Raw genomic sequence first — 22,816 nt, 5'->3', positions numbered from 1 at the left:
AAACATTTCAGGACACCTTGAGTGTTCTAAGAACACATTCAACTTGCCATCGAACAATACGAACAGCATCTTCAGGACACCCCCTACGAACATTTCAGAACAACGCGAGAGTTCTTAGAACACATTCAACTTGATAGAGAACAATACGGACAGCGATCTCAGGACACCCCCATTTTGTTTATTTGCAAACATTTCTGGACACCGCGAGTGTTCTTAGAACACATTCAACTTGACAGAGAACAATACGGACAGCGTCCTCAGGACACCCCCTACGAACATTCCCCGGACACTGCGGGTGTTCTTAGAAGCGTCTGCAGAACACCCCCATTTTGTTTATTTGCGAACATTTCAGGACACCGCGAGTGTTCTTAGAACACATTCAACGTGACAGAGAACAATACGGACAGCGTCCTCAGAACACCCCCATTTTGTTTATTTGCGAACATTTCAGGACACCGCGAGAGTTCTTAGAAGCGTCTTCAGAACACCACCATCTTGTTTATTTGTGAACATTTCAGGACACCGCGACTGTTCTTAGAACACATTCAACTTGACAGATTACAATACGGACAGCGTCCTCAGGACACCCCCAGTTTGTGTATTTACAAACATTTAAATACACCGCAAGTGTTTTTAGCTCAATTTTACCTTCCTTGTGAACAAAAAGGACACATACTCTGTCCTCTGAACACCCCACCATTTAGTTTATTTACAAAATGTCAGAACAGCCGTGTTCTCCGCGGACAAATCGAACACAACAAAAGCATATAGCACATAAAAAAACAAAACATTGAACCTATCTCATACTCCCCCACCCTCCCCAAACACTCTTACACACCAACACACTCCACTAAATACAATTTTGAATCCAAGTTTCACCGCGCTGTCCGCGGTCGACGGCGAATACAAGATGGCGGGCGCCACAGAAAATCTGACGCGCTCCATGCCCCTTGCCGTCCAATCAGCAAACACGTTGCATGTCCGCAGACTTGACGCAAGCCCATGGGCCAATCGGGGTGCTGTCCGCGGAGCGAACAGGGAAGTCCGTCCGCGAAGCGAACACAGATATCACTAATTTTTTTGCCTTATATTTTGGTCATTTTTTTAAAAAACTACTGGACGGATTTACACCAAATTTGCAAACGCACGCTTTTGGGACCAAGCCGCCACTCCTGCCGCAAATTTGGTGTAAATCCGTCCAGCGGTTCGGGCTGTAGCTTGCGCAAAGTTTTTTCCCATTATGTCTATAGGAAAAAACAAAAGTTTTGGGACCCCCTCTATAACTTTGCCCCCTCTGGACCAAACCTCTCCAAACTAATTCAGCTCGGGCCATGTACTTTTTTTGCAAAGTTTGGTGAGGATTCGTCCAGAGGGAGCGAAGTTATAAGCTACCCAAAAGTGCTCTTCCTATCGAAACACCAACTTAACCATAACTGCATGGACGCTGCCGCGTCCATGTAATATATTCAAAATAGAACGGCCTAGACATGTCCATGAACAAACACAAGTGACCCAGGTATGTGATGTCATCAGTGATGTCATCAATGTCATTGGTGATGTCATCTTTCATGTCCTGGGTGTTAGTTTTAGCAGTTCATGGTGGTGGCGCGAGGTATGATTGCTTAGCTTACCATAACTGGTGAATTGCAAGGGTTTTTCGGTTTTACTTGTAACCACAACATCCTTTTAACAACATTCTTTCATTGAATTTCATAGGCTTTTATTAGTGCAACTTAACCATAATGTCCCTTTAACACATTTCTTTCACAGAACTTCATAGGTTTCTATTAGTGTAATTTAACCATTATGTCCCTTTATCAAAGTTTATTCACTGAATTTCATGGGTTTTTAAAAGTGCACCCTAATTTGCTACACTTTCCGGACAGTGTCACCTGACCGTGCACGGGTGCGCGGTATGATGACGTGTTTGCGAACGGGTCTGCGCTTCGCGGATGGGTCTGTGCTTCGTGAACAGTTTGAAACTGCATTTTAAGCAAATCTAGGAAGTTTTAAGCTGAAAGTTTACCCTGGCTCATCTCTTAAACCTATTCTTACTGATATTCCATCTGCAATCCAGGAGAGAGCACATACCTGGAAAAGTATTAACACAACTACTATTTCACTTCAAAAATGGCATCAGCCATGGCCCTTCCTCCTCCCCAAGAACCACCAACACCACCACCAGATGGAATGCCTATAAAATGGAAAAAGCGCAATGTTGCAGTGAAGATGAGATAGAGGAAATGCCTACTTCCAGCACCCAGAGAGAATCATGGGTGTGGCGGTTCTTTACCACCGTTGGGGGTGTACTGAAAGCTCAGGGTACCAAGGTATAATGCATTGAGTGCAATGTTGTACTCAGTCATAAGAGGGGAGTCTTAAGGAGCTTCCAGAATTTAAGAAGACCCTGCTCGAGGCACAGAGGGAGGGGAGGCTGTTCCATAGGAGGGAGCTAGCGGAGGAAAGCGAACAACCACCTGCCCTCTGTTTAGCAAAATGCTTTACACACAGAGAATTGGAGCAAGAGGAGCATAGTGGTCTAGAGGGAGAGTATTTAGTAAGATAAAGTTGGACATAGTGTGGTCCCCGGGCCCAGACGACCTTGTGCAGCAACCAGGAGCCACTGAAGACTTTTTAATGCAGTAGAGATGCAATCCCTGGGCTTAAGGCCAAGGATAAGTCTTGCTGTCCTATTCTGGATTAGCTGGAGGGGTTGCAGAGTGGAAGATGGTAGATTCAGGAGGAGTCTATTGCAATGGTGAAGCCTAGAGAGAACAATGGCTTGGGTCACATTGAGCCTCTGGGCGAAAGTGAGAAAAGGGAGAATTACTTTGAGATGGAAGAGCTGAAAGTGTGACTTCTTGGCAATGTCCTGAGTGTGAGGGAGGAAAGAGAGAGAGTAGTCAAAGATGACTGCAAGGTTTCTGGCTTCAGAAGAGGGTGTAGGGGGAGAGCCCAAAGAGGAAGGCCAGAGTGAAGGGATGAAGGAGGGAGCAGTGGTCCTGATGGGAAGAATCACATTTTTACAGGTGTTGAGGCAGAGATAATTGGCGGTGCACCAGGACTGGATGGCAGATAGGCAGTCAGTAATGATGAAGAGTTCAAGAGGGTCGGCAGGGAGTTTGAAAAAGAGCTGTGTGTTGTCTGCATAACACAGGAAGTTGGAAGAGAAGGAGGAGATGAGGCATGCAAGCAGAGCAAGGTAGATGTTAAAGAGCCAGGGGCAGAGGATAGAACCCTGGGGGACACCACAGGTAGAGATGGAAATAGGAGAGGGGAAGGTGCCCAGGATGACTTGGGAAGAGCAGTCAGTAAGGAAGGATGTCAGCCAGTTCAGTGCCCGTTCCGAGATACCAAGGTTATCGTGGAGCCATTGTATGAGGATGGAATGGTTGACTCTGTCAAAGGCAGAGGAGAGATAGAGAAGGGTAAGAACAGCTGGTGAGTTGGAGTCCAGAGATGGGAGCAGTTCTTCACGGGTTTTCAGAAGAGCAGTTTCTGTGTCTCTGGATGCTCGGAATCCAGATTGATGGTCGTGAAGACCACCAACAAATTCAGTGTGTGAGTTGAGTTGGGGCAAAAACAACTTCTCAAGCTGTTTCCCCAGGAAGGGTGTGATAGAAATAGGGTGGTAGTTGGCAGGGCAGGTAGGATCTGATGAAGATTTCTTCAGGAACAAGCACACAAGGAAGTGGTAAGGAGGAGGGGAAAGATCCTGTGACGAAGGAATGATTGAAGAAATCAGCGAGAGCAGGGGCAAGAGAGCCAAGGTTATCCTTGATGGTCCTGGATGAGCAGGGGGAAACCGACTTAGAAGAGGCCTTCATGGAGTGGACAACTTCTTCATGTGTGACAGGGGTGAAGGAGAAGAATAAGGATGGAGGAAGGATTGGGGATGGAGGTGAGGGGGTGTGGGAGGGTGGTAAGGATGCCCTGTGTTTTGGAGGCAGAGTGTGTGGCCAGTGCATTGCAGAGAGCCTGGGAGAGAGACGGGGAGGAGGAAGCTGATGTTATTGGATGCACCAGATACCAGTGCCTGAATGTGGGTTCTTTTCCTGGAACGGATGGAATGTCTGTATTGTCTTTGGTAATAAAGCAAAAGAAGGGGTCAGTTTCAACTGTACCCGTGTCCCAAAAGTTAATTGTGTAAAAAGTACACAACACTCAGTATTAAGTTGGTATGTTAGTGTATATATTCAAGGGTAGCGACCAAATGGTCTAATAGCACACAATATAAATAGAGTTATCCCTTATGAAACATAAAACAAATATGATGTTTGTCAAACAAGCAATTTGAGATACAGTTGAACTCAATGGGCCTCATTACGCGGTAGGTGGTAAGGGATTACCGGCACCGGTAAGGGTGCCGGTGCCAGTAATCCCTTACCACACTATTCCGAGGTCCCTTAGCGGGTCCCTTCCTTAACGCCTGGTTTTACCAGGTGTTAAGGACGGGAGCTGTTAAGGGACTTCACAGCTAATAACGGTACCGCAAATTGCGGTACCGTTATTAGCTCCATCCCCATTCCCATTGAGCCCTACGGGGCTCGAATCGGAATGGGGAATGGTTCCCGGAATGGGGACTTACCGGGTACTCCAAGGTTGGAATGACCTGGTAAGTCCCTATTTCGGGAACCCAGACCCGGAATGTGGTAAGGGGGTAGCCATGGTGCTAACAGCACCATGGCTACCTCCTACCGCGTAATGAGGCCCAATGTTCAACACAATGTGGATAAAACAATCCAAAGCCTACTGGTGTGAAAGAGTCACAGACAGGGTCGACATACAATGGTTATGTAAATGAAGAAAAAAGCATATGAATTGGCAATGAACAACAGTATGAACAATTTAACGCTGAACCTCTGGTTGAGGACTTCAAAGAGCCAGAAGGACTGCTCTATGTGTGTGCTGCCTATGGGATGAAACAAATGGGCAAATGTCAGTACTTGGGTACTTGGGTATAAGAAAAACGCAGTGACTTGATTTTTAACTTTGTGTATATGAATGATTCACTTTCTTACCGTGTCTCGGAAAGTGGTTCCACACAGATTCGAGAAAGGAGGTGTAGCCAGTGGTAAGTTGGATAACCTCTCTGTATGAACTTTTCAACAGAGAAGGAGCAACCTGTGTGGCGAAGACAGGTATCAATTTTAAATAAAGGGAAACAGAATCAATGCTGTTACATCTCGTCATGGTGGGCTTAAGTCAAAATCTAGTAAGCTTACCTGTATAGACTACAGTCTAAAAAGGAAAGGGCATTCGTCCCATTTAAATTCAAGTGTGTTGTATAGTTGTATCCACACCAGAAAAGGGCAAGCCGCTGGTGGGTTGCTCAATAGCTTCGGAAACCTCAACAACCTTTTTATTCCTGTGGGGTCGCAAAAAAGGGGAGGTCGATTAGAACACTAAAGTCCCTAAGGCAGGGGATCTCGTGTATGTGAACGCATGGGTGAGAGCGACACATGTGCTATTTTTACCTGAGTGTAGCTCTATCAACGTGGATCTGGAAGGGCACTGCAGCGTTTATGTCACTGTCGCCATGTCGCCCGGAGCGTTACTATTCGTTCGGGTGTCGAACTCTGGGCAGAACTCAGGGTGGATTTCTGAGGAAAAATAATATGGAGCGAGGCTCTGTGAGTTGGTGAGGGGCTTGATGTCCCCAAGCGGGCACAAGTGTGCCCCATATCATTAATAAAACGCTGTGAGTAGCGGCCGCTCACCTGTGCAGCTATGCTTGTTTCCTCGAGTGCATCTAGCATCGCAGCGTTTCCATAGCTACCGGTGTTTAAATTCTGGACGCCCATTTTGAATTTCGTACATGGCCGTATATCAGGAATTGTCGGGCTGTATCTAATGATAAAGTGCAGCATGTGCTGTCGTTGTTGTGGTGCTAATGTGCAGCATACAAATTATTGCATGCACGCTTTGCTGGTGAATTAATAAAGGAAGTGTATACACGGTTGTCATGGCAAACGTTATGCTTGCTTAGTCTTTCTTCTCACTCGATATATCAATTTAAGTAAAGGAAAATATTTAATTTGAATTAACAAAAATCAATTGAGTCCGAAGGACCCAGAGACCCTCTGAATGGGTTGAAAATGTACCATAAAGAGTTTGTATTCATTGGTGGGGGCTCTCACTGTTTGTGTTGTGCCCCAGTTGTCATGGCAATACTTGAGCATGCATAGTCTGTTATTTCAGCGACTATGGGGGATGTCTTTGATCTTAGTGACTGTGTGGGTTCCTGTCAAAGGGTGGGGTGAGCCCTAAAGGAAACTAATTGGAATAATGGACCTCTAGTGCAAAATGACTCAAAATAGGGTGTGGTGGCATAGTAGAGCATCAAAGGCACCTAGGAGTGGTCCTCTCTACATTTGATATGCGCAAGTGGGGAGCAGTCCTGGGCCTGTTGCTACAGACTCCTGACAATGGGCCTCATTACGAGGTGGGCGGTAAGGGATTACCAGCACCGGTAAGGACACCGGTGCCGGTAATCCCTTACCACCCTATTCCGAGGTCCCTTAGCGGTCCCATCTGCAGGCGTTATGGAAGGCACGCGTTAAGGGACTTCAGAGCTAATAACTGACCGCTAATAGTGGGCCCGTTATTAGCTCCATCCCCATTCCCATTGAGCCCTATTTGAGGTCTGCGTCACTGTACTTTTTCAGTATATAATGCTCCACTGGGGGCTTGTCTGGGACCTTCTTAGGGATGCATGAACGATGTTCAGAAATCCTCATTTTGACAGGTCTGATAGTTTTTCTCACATAGAGTTAACCACACAGGCACTCTATCACATATATCACTAACTTGGAGTTGCAATTTCTTTGTTCAAGTAGTTTCCATTTGATGGTTTTTCTATTCGAAAGTTTGTATTTGCACTGTTAGGTCACAAGCTACACAGTGTCTGCATTTTAAGTGACTCTGTACGGGAGGAAGATTCCAGAGGGTGTTGGTCGGTGTTGTCGGTTCCTGGAAAGTATGTACCAATGATTGTTTCAAATTTCTGTTTTTTTTTAAAGTGAAACACGGTACCTTGTTTAAAGTTTCAGGGTGTTTGACTAAGTGCAATGTTTTTTCACCGTTTTTTGGATTAGGCTTCTCAGAGGGCTAAAGGTAGTGACACATACAAGACGAGCCATGTCCTCGTTTGTTTTTGTTTCAAGGCATATCTCTTGGGGAGTGTTTTCTGCTCTCTTCTTGGCAACTTTTATCGCCTTTCTAGGGTATACTCTGTGGGCCAACCTTTCCTTGAGCTTTGTGGCATGTCTGTGAAAGTTCTCGGGCTCTGTGCAGTTACGTCTTAGACATAAAAATTGCCCATAGAGCAGATTGTATTTCAGTCCCTCTGGATGATAACTTCAAAAGTGCAATAGACTATTTCGATCCAATGATTTTCTGTACAATTCAGTAGCCAGTGTGTTACCTGATCTGTAAATGTGTAGGTCAAGAAAGTCAACAGTGTGGTAGTTCCATTCTGTAGTCAAGTTGATGTGCTGGTTACGTCGGTTCAGCCATTCATGAATATGCATCAAGCGTTCTGAGGTTGCTTTCGACGCCAGGAGGACATCGTCTATATACTGCTTCCAAGTAGTTATATTGTCCCGGTATGGGTTGTCTGTTGAGTAGATGTTATCCATTTCATATTTAGCCATGTATAGATTGGCGACGTCGGGGGCGAATGTCGCCCCCATGCTCACCCCTTTGGTCTGTTTATATATCTGGGTTTTGAACAGAAAGAAATTTTCCGACATTGCTATGCTGATATACTCTAAAATGAAATTCGTAGGTGTAGAGTTGATGGCATCTCTCTGGTTGAGGACAATCTGCATGGCTTCTAGGCCTTCATGTTGAGGTACTGACGTGTAGAGGGCCTCAACATCCATCCTGGCCAGTATCTGATCATCTTCCATGGTGATATTATTTAGTAATAGGATGGTGCCTGTTGTATCTTTCAAATAGGAGGGCATCTTGTTGACAAAAGGTTTTAGGAACACATCACAGTATAGGGACAAAGGCAAGCCGATACAATTGGTCTTCCCAGGGATTGATGATGTGTTTGTGTACTTTAGGTAAAATGTAGAATGCCGGTGTGCGTGGGTACATTCCATTGAGAAAGGTCAGTTCATCCTTGCAGATCCAACCTTGGCGTAGTGCATGTTGAGTCAAGCTCTTGATCTCTTCTTGTATAGTTCTGGTTGGATCATGAGTGAGCCTCCTGTATGCATTTTGGTCGCTAAGTAGATGTAAACATTCGGTATCATACTTGTTGGTGTCCATTGTGACAATCCTCCCACCCTTGTCAGTGGGTTTTATGATGATGCTGTGATCGTCTTGTAGAGTTTTCAGAGTGTGTCTTTCTTCTTGGTCTAGATTATCTGGATAATGGTTTCTTGTTTTGAAACCAGTCATCACGGTTCTGGTGACTATTTTTTCGAAAGCCTCTATTTCACAGGGTATGGTGTGAGGTGGTGGATAAAATGTTGATTTTGTCTTAAATCCAGTTATGTTATCTGTCTTCGGTTGGGCATCTATGGATGCCCTGGGATCGCTTTTTTTGTTATTCAGGAAGGTGTACTTCAAAAAAGTATTTCAAACAGATGTTTCTGAAAGATCTCATCAACTCCTGTTCTGTGTCGAATTGTCTGGCCTTGGTAGCAGGCACAAAAGAGAGTCCTTTCTCCAATAGTTTCAGTTCTGCATTGGTGATTATGTGTTGGGAAAGGTTGAAGACTGGTATCCCTGGCCCTGGTTCTGGTGTTGGTACCATTGGCGTGTTCTCATCTGTGGGGGTCAGGGGGCGGGTCTCCTTCTGGTTCGACCCCTTTGCCTGTCCCGTTGAAAAAAGGGTGCTGTTGTGGGGGACCTGATGTACCCGGCTTGATGCTACTGCCACTGCTTGAGGAGGAGCCTGAGAAAGTCACACCCCTATTCCTCCTGTTGGTGCCTTGGTTCTGTTGTAGGTCAGTATAATATGTGGGGCGTAGGTAGGGATAGGTTTGTTCTTCTGTGTAATTTTGGAGGTCTGTTCTGAATTTTTGTACCTTTCTGTCTATTGTAATGTTCTTAAATTTCTCGATCTCTATCTCTAGTTTGTTGAGTTTGTCCTTTGATTCTTGTACTGTTGCATCCTCTAAGAATTTATTTTCCAAGTCTTGTAATTCCGTACATTTCTTCTTGCACTCTTCCTCTGCAGTGTCAATGACTAAGATTAACAAGTCTCTACTGCATTTGTACCTGACTCCACTGAAGTTGTTGATGAACTTTGGGTTTTCGGTGAAGACCCTGGGTATGTTTCTAACTTGTTAGCCTTCCGGAATGATGCCTGCTTTCAGATACTCGAGCATGAACTTCCCGTACATTTTGGATCTAATCAGTTTCTTCTTCTTCTGATTGAGGATTTCCAGATCATCTTTGGAAATACCTCTATTCATTATTCCTTCGTCGCTGCTCAGGATCGACATTGCACCCAAAAGCTTTTTAAAGTAATCATCGGTATAGGATACAATGTTCACCTTATCCATTTTGTTTTCTGCCCACTTGGGGACATCAAGCCCCTCCCCATATCACAGAGCCTAGCTCTGTATTATTTTTCCTCAAAAATCCGCCCTGAGTTTTGCCCAGAGGTCGACACCCGAACGAAAAGTAACGTTTCAGGCGACATGGCGACAGTGACATAAACGCTGCAGTGCCCTTCCAGATCCACGGTGATAGAGCTACACTCAGGTAAAAATAGCACATGTGTCGCACTCAGCCATGCGTTCACAGACATGAGATCCCCTGCATTAGGGACTTTAGTGTTCTAATGGACCTCCCCTTTCTTTGCGACCCCACAGGAATCAAAAGGTTGTTGAGGTTTTCAAAGCTATTGAGCACCCCACATCCACTGGCGGTTTGCCCTTTTCTGGTGTGGATACAACTATACAACACACTTGACGTGGTTAAATGGAGCAGATATATTCTTTTTCAATTTCTGTGATAAAAGAAAAGATCATGTTAGTGTAGGTAGTTTATAAAGACTTATTAGATTGAAATCTACATCTAATAATAGACATTTCTGCTTTATTTCGACCCTCATATTTAAAAGTTTACAAAGCAGTGTACTGTGCAATTTGCTCAGTTTCTGTGCTTGATGCTTAAATCATTGGGTCTTTGGGAAAAATATCCATGTTGGATTTAAAAATAACTTTTTTGTTATGGTACAGTACATTTCTTTCTTTGTTTTCAGTGTTTACTTGTTGTTTCTGGCTAATGTTCTATCTGTTGGCTTGTTGCAGATTGTTAGATACCTGTTGTCAAATTGCAACTGGTTATAGTTTTTTATTTATATTCTCAAGTTGCTAATCTATCTATTAGGTTGTTGCAGATTCTTGGGGTAGTTAGATACATGTTGGCGTATTCTAACAGTTTATTTCTTTTTATAATTTAGTGGTATTGATTTATCTGTTTGGTTGTTGCTGAATTTTGGGGCAGTTAGATACCTTTTGGCGTACTGTAGCTGTTTAAAGCTTTCTAATTGAAGTTTTATTAATGTTTATGCACAGATTAGTTATTGGTGGTATTGATTTATTTGTTTGGTTGTTGCAAAATCTTGGGGCTGTTAGATACCTGTTGGCGTATTCTAACTGTTTATTTCTTCTTATAATTTAGTGGCATTGATTTATCTGTTTGGTTGTTGCAGAATCATGGGGCAGTTAGATACCTGTTGGCGTATTCTAACTCTTTATAGTTTTCTAATTGAAGTTTTATTAATGTTTATGCACAGGTAAGTTATAAAATTTTGGATTTTAAGAATATTAAATAAGCGTTTATAAGATTTGCTGGTAATATTTGCTTTAGAGTAATGGTACTATAATTACATTCGAACCATCCACAATTCTTTTTTATATGAAGAGTAGTGACCTGCATTGGTTGTGGCTCCTGCATGGTAGATTATACCTATTGTTGTGATGGTTTTCTTACTAAGTGATACTTGACCATGCATGAATCCAGTCAGCTTGCAGTTGTTTTTGGTACCATCTGCATTGTAACATAAAGGAATTAGTATTACGTGTTTACTATGTGTTTGTATTGGTAAGGTGGAACGATTATCTGAATTGCAGGTAGTACATAATTTGCCATGGTTTGCATTTTGTACAAGTTGCTGAAATGGACCGGATTCACAGTTAGGTATGGATACATACACAAAACGTTCATTAGGGATTTGTTCCTGTGCCATATTGTTGCACAGAGTGCATGTATGTTTCCACATGTATGAAATCTGGAAGATTTCATTTATAGGCATGTTTTTGTTTTCCAATACTTGTAGTGAGTACATTAGACATTCTTGTGGAACATCTTGTGAGTTTATAGTGAATTTCACCATTCCAGCACAGTAGTCTAATTCTTGTCTTATTCCATGAACACTATATGTGTTGTCAGGATTTGTGCTTGCATTTCTATGAAGGACTAACATTTGCAAACACAATTGGTCTGTATTGTGTAAGTAAATGTTGTCAACAATTGGTGGCAATTGAAATAGAATGTGTTTTGCTACATTTGTGTAGTAATTTACACCAGTTATATTTGAAAATTTGAATGGACTAGATGGTTCTGTGTCTAAGTAATTTCTTCGGAGTGCGTGTTGCTTCTTTGAAGAAGTACCTGAGTTACTTTGAGTAGTACATTTTTTTTTGGTTGTAGTAATTAATGAAGTTTTAGCTTCTTTTATTCTCTTTGGAGGATTTGCAGTGAGATCCTGTTGCATTTTTGTTTGAAGTAGTTTTCTTATACAATGTTTTGCTTTTTTGTGGAAAAGGATAGGTTTTTAGATGGGGAGGTGTATAGTGAACGTAGTCTATTGTATTCTAAAATGCAAGGAATATCAGCTTTTACTTTACTTGCATCAAAGTTGATTAGAAATAGACCGTTAAGTGTACATAAGCGTGATAGTGCTACGTAGCTCATGCCTTCTTTAAAGACTGTGTTCCCAATATCTATCAATGCTTTATCTAGGGTAAGACCTTGTGATTTGTGAATGGTGACTGTATATGCTAGAGTTAGAGAAAATTGTTCTCTGCGTACATACAGGTCTTTGAAAAGAAGGAATCGAGCTGGTGAGCATCCTATCCTTTTTACTTCTGATAGTTTGTCAAGAGAATATTGACAAACTGAATGTTGTTGTCACGTGGGTATGTTTGAAAGCCAACACCTGTACCAAGTGCTCCATTAACTAGTCCTTGCTCCATGTCAAGGTCATGTTTAAGCATTACTCTACAGTTTAAAGGTAATTTTAATATTTTTCAAACCAGCTGTGTCGGAGATAGAGTTTTCTAAGGTATTTAGTCTTGTTGTGGCTTGTTGACACATGGGTAGTGTCATACCATGTATGTCCAGTTTGTCTGTGGAGCAAATTTCAATTATTGGTTGCATTTCTTTTTTCAACATTGTTTCTTTGAATTGGGAACAGCTTGCAAGAGTTGGCATCAAGGACATACAATTGACATTGATGTGTGCTAATTGTTCCATGACATCAGTAGCACATGAGTTATGGCCATAAAGTGCATGGATGTGCCAGGTTTTTAATATTGCTTGTGCTTCTTGAAATAGTACACAAACTCTAATACTTTTTAAAATGTTGGCGTAGGTGAGGTCTGCAGACTGGCGCATGTTTTCTGTTAATTCTCTGTATTGGAAATGTTGCCAAAGGTTAACATTTCCTATGCTGCCAACAGTTTTACGGCAGAGTTTGTGTCCTTCCTAAGGTTTTAAAAATAGGTTAAATAGGTTCACATTTCACTGGTGTCAATTGAAGAAGATCTCCGAAGACAATAATGTGTTTTCTTCCAAAGAGCTCTTTGTAGTTTGTTTTAAGTACTTCTTGTAATCTGAGGTGAATCAAAGCCAACATTAGGTTGGATACCATGCTCATTTCATCTATTATTAGCATTTTCATTTGTTTTAACACTCTGCATAGTTCCATTGCAGCTTCTGTAGAAAGTTTGTAATATTCTAATTTGTTTTGGTGTTCTACTGGAAGGAGTAGTAATCGGTGTAAAGTGACACCGCCTATGTTGTAGACAGCTAAACCTTTGGGGGCAGTTACAACAGCTGACAGTTTGTTGTTTGTCAATTGTTGAAGGAACTTGCTGATGATTTTGATTAAGAATGTTTTGCCTGAACCAGCTTCACCACTGACGTATAGTAGCATAGGTTTGTAATTTTGGCGGGTACATTCTTTATGTTCATGTTGTACACCATTTGCAATTTCTTGTGTTACTTCTTGAAAAATGGTACGCTGCTCTTTGTTCAGTTTTGATTGTAGTACAGTTAAGTCTTCTGTATCTTCTTCATAGTGACACATGGTGTTTTCTTCTTCTGTCATAGCTAATTCTGCCTCATTTGCTATTAGTGGCTGTACCAGTGGTCCTTGGCTTCCTGTTACAGAAGGTTGACTACTGTCGGGAGTGTCCTTATCTAGTTGGGTCTGGAGTTCTTCTTTGTTTTGCTGTTCATTGTGCAACATTGTTTTGTACTGTATAAAGTTTACATCGGTTATAGTGCTTTCATTTTCTTTGAAAGCGTCTTCATAGGAGTCATAGATATCTAGTATATCTTCTTCTTTTCTCCATGGTTTAAAAAGTTGTAGCAGGGACTTGTAATATAGTTCTTTATGTTGAGGAGTTTTTAATGACAATTTGATATGATTAGTTAAGCTTTGTTTGGTAAGTTTCACTAAGCTGCCTTCACAATTTGTCACTCTGTATCTACCTTTATTTTCATCGGGTTTTATATTATTTTTGTATGTGAAGTTTTGGGCTATGTGGTATAGACACATTGTTTCCAAAGTGGTAATCCTGTTTGGGTAGTATGTGTCTAGTAAATTGTTTTTCAAAATGTCTTGGCTGTTGGGATCATTTTTGGCTATTGTTTCTATGTCGTCGTATGATTTGAGAACTCTTTTTCTAGATTTAGCAGGACCAAGACTTAGCCATACTATATTTTCAGATATTCCATACAAAGCAGTACCAATTAAATGATCTGCAGCTTCATAGCAGCCCCATTCTCTATGTCAGAGCATTGTTATGCCTAAGCTGTACAATTTCTGAGACAATGTTTTGTCCGATGATAGGTCATTCCAGAGGTCTTGAAGCTCTGTTTTTTCTGCTTTGGTTAAGTAGGCTGTAACATATCGTGCAACTGCAGTGAAATTATCTGCAATGTACTGCACATCTATGTTTGCATCCCATAAGAGGGTAATGATTGCATTGTAATCATTGATATATTTTGCTTCTTCTGTTCTTTTTATGTAATATGTGTTCTTAGGTGATTTACCTTTAACACTATGTCTAACTGAAGACATGAAGTTGTTCACTTCACCTGTTTCTGTAACTGGTCTAGGGAAACCAAAGCAGCATTTGGTGTAGTATTTCCCTTTGTTTGTATATTTGTGATGACAATATTTCATACATTTGTGTCTTTGAAATTTTACAATTTGTGCATGAAGATCACTATTTGTTGCTTCTGATGGAATTTCATAAGTGACATGTTTTTCGAAAAACTGTAAAACAGTGGCATCACTGTCTTGCCCAAATTTAGGAGCATCTTTAATCCATAAAAGCACGTGGATATGTGGTGCTTCTTTGGCTTGATATTCTTTTCTCCAAAAGAAGTGTTGCACTTCTCAGAGGGGAGGAACAGTTTTATTACAAATAAAGTGTAGTATAGCAATGAAGCGATGAAGGAAATATCTTGAAACATTAACAGGATCTAGAGAGCAAAGTTCTCCAGGTGTTAGTATATATATGTTTGTTTTGTTTTTGTTTGATATGCGTAGGAAATCATGTAAATCTTCCCATGCATATTCTGCACAACTTAATGTAACAAACCAAGTGGGTGGGCCAATGTTTCTTATCATGCAAAGTACATCTCTGTGACGTCGGAACGAGTACTCTTTAGTACCACGCATGTTTGCTAAGAGATTTGTAATGCTTGATTGTAAAACCTCATCTTTTTCTTGCACTTTTTGTAGTAATTGTGTAGCTGACATATTTTGAAAGTGGGTACCTGATTTCAATGTGTGTGCAACTCTGTAACATAGAGTTGCTAATTCACTTTCAAAGAGTAGGTAGAATATTCCACATTTTGTCTAAATCTGGGATCTTCAGAATACATTCGTAACGAGCGATATTCTGATGCTGTTATCTGAATGGGTCTGTCATCATACCTTCCTCCTTTCCCAGTAGGAAAGAGCAGAGGAAAAGCACGTGTTTCTATACTTTTTTCCGCATATGCTGATTGGTGATCCTTTGGTTTGTCGCATTTGGTATGTTTCTAGTGCATCATCTATGGTGTCATTAGAGTGTAATGGATGAACTGTATAATGGTCTAAAATATTGGATACTGTAGCAGGATCTAGAAGTTCAAATAGACCAGTTTCTGGTGACTCTTCAATTATTTCAGTGGTTTCCCTCAAGTTTTCTTCAATATTCATTTCTTTGTTGTATTCATTATTGTCTTTTAGATATTGTAAGGCTTGTCTAACTTTATGTAAGTCTGCGAGTTGTTGTCAAATTTATTTGTCTTTTGTAGGTACACCATTTACTAAGACAATTAAAGATTGCTCTATTGGACGTTGCACTCCCAGAGTGTGCACATTTTCTTTCAGATCTAATGGTAAATAAACTACTTTGCCATGAATACCTTTCACTAATTCAGATGGAGGTAATTTCTCTGTTTTTGGTTGAAGGCGTATTATTGCTTGAAATGGGTGCACTGTTGAATTATGATGCTCTCATATAAATTGAGTTGTTGCAAGGGTTTTGGTAGTGGGAATAATTCCAAGTTATTTGTGATAGCACGTGAAGGAGTTTGGTTTTTGTCAAGTTTTGTAGTGCAGTAACTGCAAAGTATTAAGGGGTCAGTTATTTCGTATTTGTTTTCTTCTATAAGGTAGAGAGCTAATTCAAACCATTTGGAATCTTCATTATCTTCTATTTTGTATGGTATGTCTACAGTTTTTGCGTTACTTTTATAAAATGTTCTGCAGCGACACACACACACACACACACACACCTGGTTTAGTACTTCAGCAGATGTACTTTTAAATGTTAGTATTTCTTTTTTGTATGTCTGTAGTAGAAGGTTGCCAAATGTACAATTGTTGGTAGTCTGTTGTAAAGCTATTCCATTTTGTAAGTGGCTTTCACTTCCAAAATATTTCCTCTGGATATGCTCTATTTCTTCGAGTAGGTCTTTAGCTGTACCATGTAGAAGATTTTTATTTAAATTGGCTAGTGCTGAAGCAGGACTTTTAGCATAGTACAGTTTATAGACTAGATTTCTTATAGTTGAATGATGTGTTGATATCATTTTGATATGATGGAAGGTGCTTTTTCAAATAGGTCCTGAAATGCCGGCTAATGAATGTCCTTGTAGTCCTGTGTATTTGCACACTGGACAGGTATCCATATTTTGTAGTAGTTTCATTTTGATTGTGTCTTTGCCTTTCACATACTGATTGAGGAACTGGCGTAAAGATTTGAAAGATTTTTTGGCAATGTTACACATTGACTTGCATGGCCATTTGTATATTGGACGTTCTGGTTCAGTCGAATGGAGAGGTGATACTGAGTTTTCTGGGGATATTTTTGTAAGCAGTATTTCTTGTTGCATTATGGTATTATTAAGTTTTTCATATCCTCATCCACTGCTATGTATGGCAATTGTGTTTGTTTGCTTTTGTTTGTATGCTTCTTCATTGAAATATGGTTCTGTGCTCTTGGTGTGACTCCATTCACATTCACAGATATTTAAGAAGTTATTTCTGTTGACATTCCGTTTATTGAGAAGTCTTTTTTGTAATTTAGTAGCTAGTTTTGTTAGTGGTTTCATTCTGTTTAACACTAAAATAAATAACTTCCTTTTGAGAAGGATTGCACTGTCTATCAAAGCTTCTAAGATTAATTTTCTACGGTAGGTTTTAAGGGTATGTGTGCTGTGTGCATGAGTGTCTGAGTATGATGGTAAGGATTATGTGGTGATGTGTGTTTGTGCATTGGGCAGCTACAACTAGTTGGGAAGGCTATTCTTGTATTTGTGTGTTACTATACTGGGGTTCAGATGACAGTAGAAAGTAAGCTGGTGGTGAGGAGAAGCACTAATACTAAATCTAATGGTATAGAATTAAAACAGTTCTTTGTTCTGTAATACTAACATTCTAGGGGCTGAGTTACGTCATTTGTGCGATGAAAAACTGGGATTTTCTGCGCCATTCTGCCTGCTAATCCCTGTTTAACAAATGGTGATTTGTGGGCAGAATTGTGCACAGATCTCTGTTTTTTGGCACACAAATTACATGAATCTACCCCACAGTGTGTCTGAGTAACAGTAAGAATATTATGGTAGTATTGTACTTACTCTTTTTGTGTGGAATGAGCAGGTTTCTTCTGAGTTGTTGTTTGTACTTCAGAAGCTGCTGCTTTTCAGTAGAGTGGCCTTCACTGCAATAGTAAAAGAAATAAGTTAGTAATTTTGTGTGTTTATAGCACTGATTTGTATGTTTTTGTAGTAGTATTCTTGTTTGATATCTGAACATACTGTGTGCATGCAGTGTCCTTTGACTATGTCAAGCCTTTATATTTTACTTACAATATGTTAGTTCAACGTGCTTTGTAGATGAGTAGAATACTAAGGGGGTAATTCATAGAATGCAGCGCACAAGTGGCGCACGCGGCTGGCGCACAGTGTGCGCGTGCGAATCCCTGCGCCAGCCGCGTGCGCTAAAATCCATTTCCGCGCACAGCGTATTCATGGATTCCAGCCACCAAAACCAGCCGTGGCACACATTGGCGCAGCGACCCTGCAGCAGCGCCAGTTACGCCCCCAAGAACGCCTCTCGCGCAGTGAAAAGCCATCAAAATCCCCAATCCAGCGCAAAGGGCTGCGCTAACCCTGTACCAGCACGGCAAGCGGGCTACGTGTATCACTGGGGTGCGCGGGAAGTACCTCACGCGATTGGCCCCGTGCGAGCAGGGTATGCGTATTTCAGGGGTGCACGGGAGTTCCACACGTGATTGCCGCAGGGTACGTGTATTTCAGGGGTGCGGGGGAAGTTCCACATGCGATTTCAGCAGGGTACGTGTATTTCAGGGGTGCGCGGGAAGTTCCACACGCGATTGGCCCACGTGCGAGCAGGGTACGTGTATTTCAGGGGTGCGCGGAAAGTTCCACACGCAATTTCAGCAGGGTACGTGTATTTCAGGGTGCGGGGGAAGTTTCACACGCGACATCAGCAGGGTATGTGTATTTCAGGGGTGCGCGGGAAGTTCCACATGCGATTGGCCAAGTGCCAGCAGGGTACGCGTATTTCAGGGGTGCACGGGAAGTTCCACACGCGATTCCAGCAGGGTACGTGTATTTCAGGGGTGCGCGGGAAGTTCCACACGAGATTTCAGCAGGGTACGCGTATTTCAGGGGTGCGCGGGAAGTTCCACACGCGATTTCAGCAGGGTACGTCTATTTCGGGGTGCGGGGGAAGTTTCACACACGACATCAGCAGGTTACGTGTGTTTCAGGGGTGCGCAGGAAGTTCCACACGCGATTGGCCCCGTGCGAGCAGGGTACGCGTATTTCAGGGGTGCGCGGGAAGTTCCACATGCGATTCCAGCAGGGTACGTGTATTTCAGGGGTGCGCCGGAAGTTCCACACGCGATTTCAGCAGGGTACGTGTATTTCAGGGTGCGGGGGAAGTTTCACACGCGACATCAGCAGGGTACGTGTATATCAGGGGTGCGCGGGAAGTTCCCCACGCGATCTCATCAGGGTACGTGTACTTCGGGGTGCGGGGGAAGTATCACACGCAACATCAGCAGGGTACGTGTATTCCAGGGGTGCGCGGGAGGTTCCACAAGCGATTCCATCAGGGTACGTGTATTACAGGGGTGCGTGGGGAGCACCACACGTGAATTGCACGTGTGGGTCCTCCCAGGTGTTCCCTCTACACCCTCCACGGCCCCTGCAGGTGGCTCACACCACAGGGGCCTACCCTGCACATGTCCTGCAGGCACCCCATCCACCATGGCCATGCCCCCCAGCCAACCCACATGTCAACTTGCACTACTGCCCACCAACGCATGTCCCCCTGCACCCCCAGCCACCAGGGGCACCTGCCAGCAGGCCCCCACCCATGTCTCCCACCCCCCCACTCCCCAGCACTGTGGGGCACCTGCCAGCAGGCCCCCACCCATGTCCAACTCGTGTTCCCCACCACCCCCACCCCCCAGCAGTGCAGGGGCACCTGCCAGCAGGCCCCCACCCATGTCTCCCATCCCCCCACCCCCCAGCACTGTGGGGCACCTGCCAGCAGGCCCCAACCCATGTCCAACTCATGTTCCCCACCACCCCCATCCCCCAGCACTGTGGGGCACCTGCCAGTAGGCCCCCACCCATGTCTCCCACCCCCCAACCCCCAGCACTGTGGGGCACCTGCCAGCAGGCCCCCACCCATGTCCAACTGATGTTCCCCACCACCCCCACCCCCCAGCACTGTGGAACACCTGCCAGCAGGCCCCCACCCATGTCTCCCACCCCCACCCCCCAGCAGTGCAGGGGCACCCACCACCAGGCCCCCACCCATGTCCAACTCATGTTCCCCACCACCCCCACCCCCCAGCACTGTGGGGCACCTGCCAGCAGGCCCCCACCCATGTCCAACTCATGTTCCCCACCCCCCACCCCCCAGCACTGTGGGGCACCTGCCAGCAGGCCCCCACCCATGTCCAACTCATGTTCCCCATCCCCCACCCCCCAGCAGTGCAGGGGCACCCTCCACCAGGCCCCCACCCATGTCTCCCACCCCCCCACCCCCCAGCACTGTGGGGCACCTGCCAGCAGGCCCCCACCCATGTCTCCCACCCCCCCCACCCCCCAGCAGTGCAGGGGCACCCACCACCAGGCCCCCACCCATGTCCAACTCATGTTCCCCACCCCCCCACCCCCCAGCACTGTGGGGCACCTGCCAGCAGGCCCCCACCCATGTTCCCCACCCCCCTACCCCCCAGCACTGTGGGGCACCTGCGAGCAGGCCCCCACCCATGTCCAACTCATGTTCCCCACCACCCCCACCCCCCAGCACTGTGGGGCACCTGCCAGCAGGCCCCCACCCATGTCCAACTCATGTTCCCCACCACCCCCACCCCCCAGCACTGTGGGGCACCTGCCAGAAGGCCCCCACCCATGTCCAACTCATGTTCCACACCCCCCAGCAGTGCAGGGGCACCCACCACCAGGCCCCCACCCATGCCTCCCACCCCCCCATCCCCCAGCACTGTGGGGCACCTGCCAGCAGGCCCCCACCCATGTCCAACTCATGTTCCCCAGCCAACATGTCATCACAATCTAGTTCCCTGGTCCCTATGGTCAGCCTCCAAATGCAAAACACCCACCCGAGTATTGCATCCACCCACTCATAATTGGCAATTACATGACAGAACACCAATTGCAAGTTCCGAAATAAACACATTTCCCTCACATACACCCAATCGGTGTCAGTGAATCTCAAAACCCATATCATGATATGCATGAAACCAATGAGATGATACTACACATTGAAGTTTGATAAAAAATATGTATTAAAGGAAACATAAATAGAATCAAAAATAAAGAAACATAAATGGGAATGTACAAAAATGAAAAGAAGCATGTCCGTGAAAAAAAGCAAAACCAAAAATCAAAATCCAAAGTAATGGTGTCCAAAGTCACTGTCCACAAAACAAAATCCAATGGGAAATAAAAAAGAAAGCCATTGCTCCATGGTTAAAATGTGAAAGAAAAATACAATCCAACAGTGAACTATGTACATACAAACAAGCCAGGGTCCATTATCCCAACAAAAGAAAGGAAACCTATCTAACTACACTAACTAATAAAATAAACTATATACAAAAATGTGGCCAATGTCCAAAAGGTCCAAAATAAATCCCCAAAAAAATGAAACCTAACACTACCTACATAACTATATACAAGGGCAGCGGGCAAGTTTGACGGCTCACTTTTGGATGTCCCGGGCCAGGGCATCATCGAACTCCTGCTCAATGTCCCGGAGGCGGTCCTCCTCCATGGCCCCGAGGCACTCGGCCCGCCTCAGGGCCCTCCGCATGGAATTCTCCGCCCTGACCATTGTGAACCGTGCCTCTTCCGCCCACTGCCGCTCCGCATCTATGGCGTGGCCCAACCGCTGCCACACGGAAGACACTCTCTGTCCTGGGTCCTCCTGCCCTCCGGCCGATGCCTGCCCCTCCGATGTTGAAGGCCCCAAGCCTTCATGGCTCCCACCACATTGCTGCTGCTGCTGTGCCTCTGCCCGTGCACTGCCTCCTGCTGCCTGCACATCCTCTGCCGGCTGGGGTGCAGTCGTTGATGTGGCCACCCCTGCTGGACGTCCGACTCCCGACTGTGGCAGGGATGCCTCCTCGACCAGCCAGGCCGCACCGTCAGAGGCAGCTCCACAGGGCACCCAGGTGACTGATGGGTGGGAAGATGGCACGGAGGACGACTGGCGCGTAGGGGGTTCAGTTGAGGAGGGGGTCGTAGCAAGCCCCATCATACGGAGGAATCCGGCCTGGGTGACCTGTCCCAGCAGGCTGACGTGGTCAACGAGCCATTCGAGATGATGTGCAGTCTCCTCATGAAAAGACTGCAGGTCACCTCGCATGGCCCATTGACGCAACACCACACCACTCAGAACAGACTCAACCCGGACCCGGATAGCCACGTCCGCAGGCAGAGGAAGGCCAGTTGACGTGAACTCATCCCCTGCCTGAAAACGGGTCTGGACGTAGGCATCCCTGCTGGTGCAAGATGATGCAGGGACAGGATCAGGGACAGGATTGCACACAGGCACCTCCGCGGCGGCCTGTGCTGCCTCCTGTCCCTGGTCCTGCACTGCACCACTAGCACCAGTGGGATCCCCACCTCCAGACCCCGTCTCTGTTGCTTGCACGGCCTCCTCCTCCACCAAACCCCCCACCAACCTGGATGACTCCGTGCCATCTTCCCCTGTTGGGCCTTGTGGGGTCCCAGCTGCCCCTTCTGCTGCCGAGGAGTCCAACTCCAACCTCCGCCTCTTGGCCCTCCCCCCGGCAGCTTCAGCCTGGGACGCGGCACCGGACTCCTCACTCCCCGACGAGATGACAACATGAGAGGGGAGCCGGGCCTTGCGTCTCCGGCTGGCGGTGGGATCCCCGCCGCAGTGCTCCACAGCACCTTCTCCGCCCTCTTCATCAGTTGACGCTGCAGACAGGGAGAAATAAAACACAGGCATCAGGGCACTGTACAATGGACACATACACACATGACAGTTGTACATGAGTGGCATTGGCAAACCTCAGACATGTCATCACAATCCCCAACACACATGTCATTTCAACTCCCACACATGAGCCATACCACAGCCATATCGCAACTGCCAGCACCATCCATACACATACAACAGCATGAGCAGGCAAAGGTGAGCCAGACCTCACATGCAACACAGGAAGTGCACCACACATGTACACACACCACCACACTTGCATGCATGTGTACACCTCTGCCAAGTGTCGCAGTGTTCAGATGGGCATCCATGTCACATCTGCCGATCAGGCTTCCACATACCGCTGTCACATGCATCCATGTTGCATCACTGTTGCACCCTTGTCAAATACACACAGATGCACATGTACACAGTGCTGATACATGCAGCTGAAAACAACATACATGCATGACATCACGGACATATCTACTTACATACACATTCATCCAAACATGTATGCCCACACAACTGCATTTGGCATGCAAG

Source organism: Ambystoma mexicanum, chromosome 4q (genome assembly GCF_040938575.1).
Source record: "Ambystoma mexicanum isolate Mex_15411 chromosome 4q, UKY_AmexF1_1, whole genome shotgun sequence".
Classification (NCBI taxonomy): Eukaryota; Metazoa; Chordata; class Amphibia; order Caudata; family Ambystomatidae; genus Ambystoma; species Ambystoma mexicanum.
The sequence above is the reverse complement of the archived record's forward strand: the minus strand, read 5'-3'. Positions refer to the sequence as shown.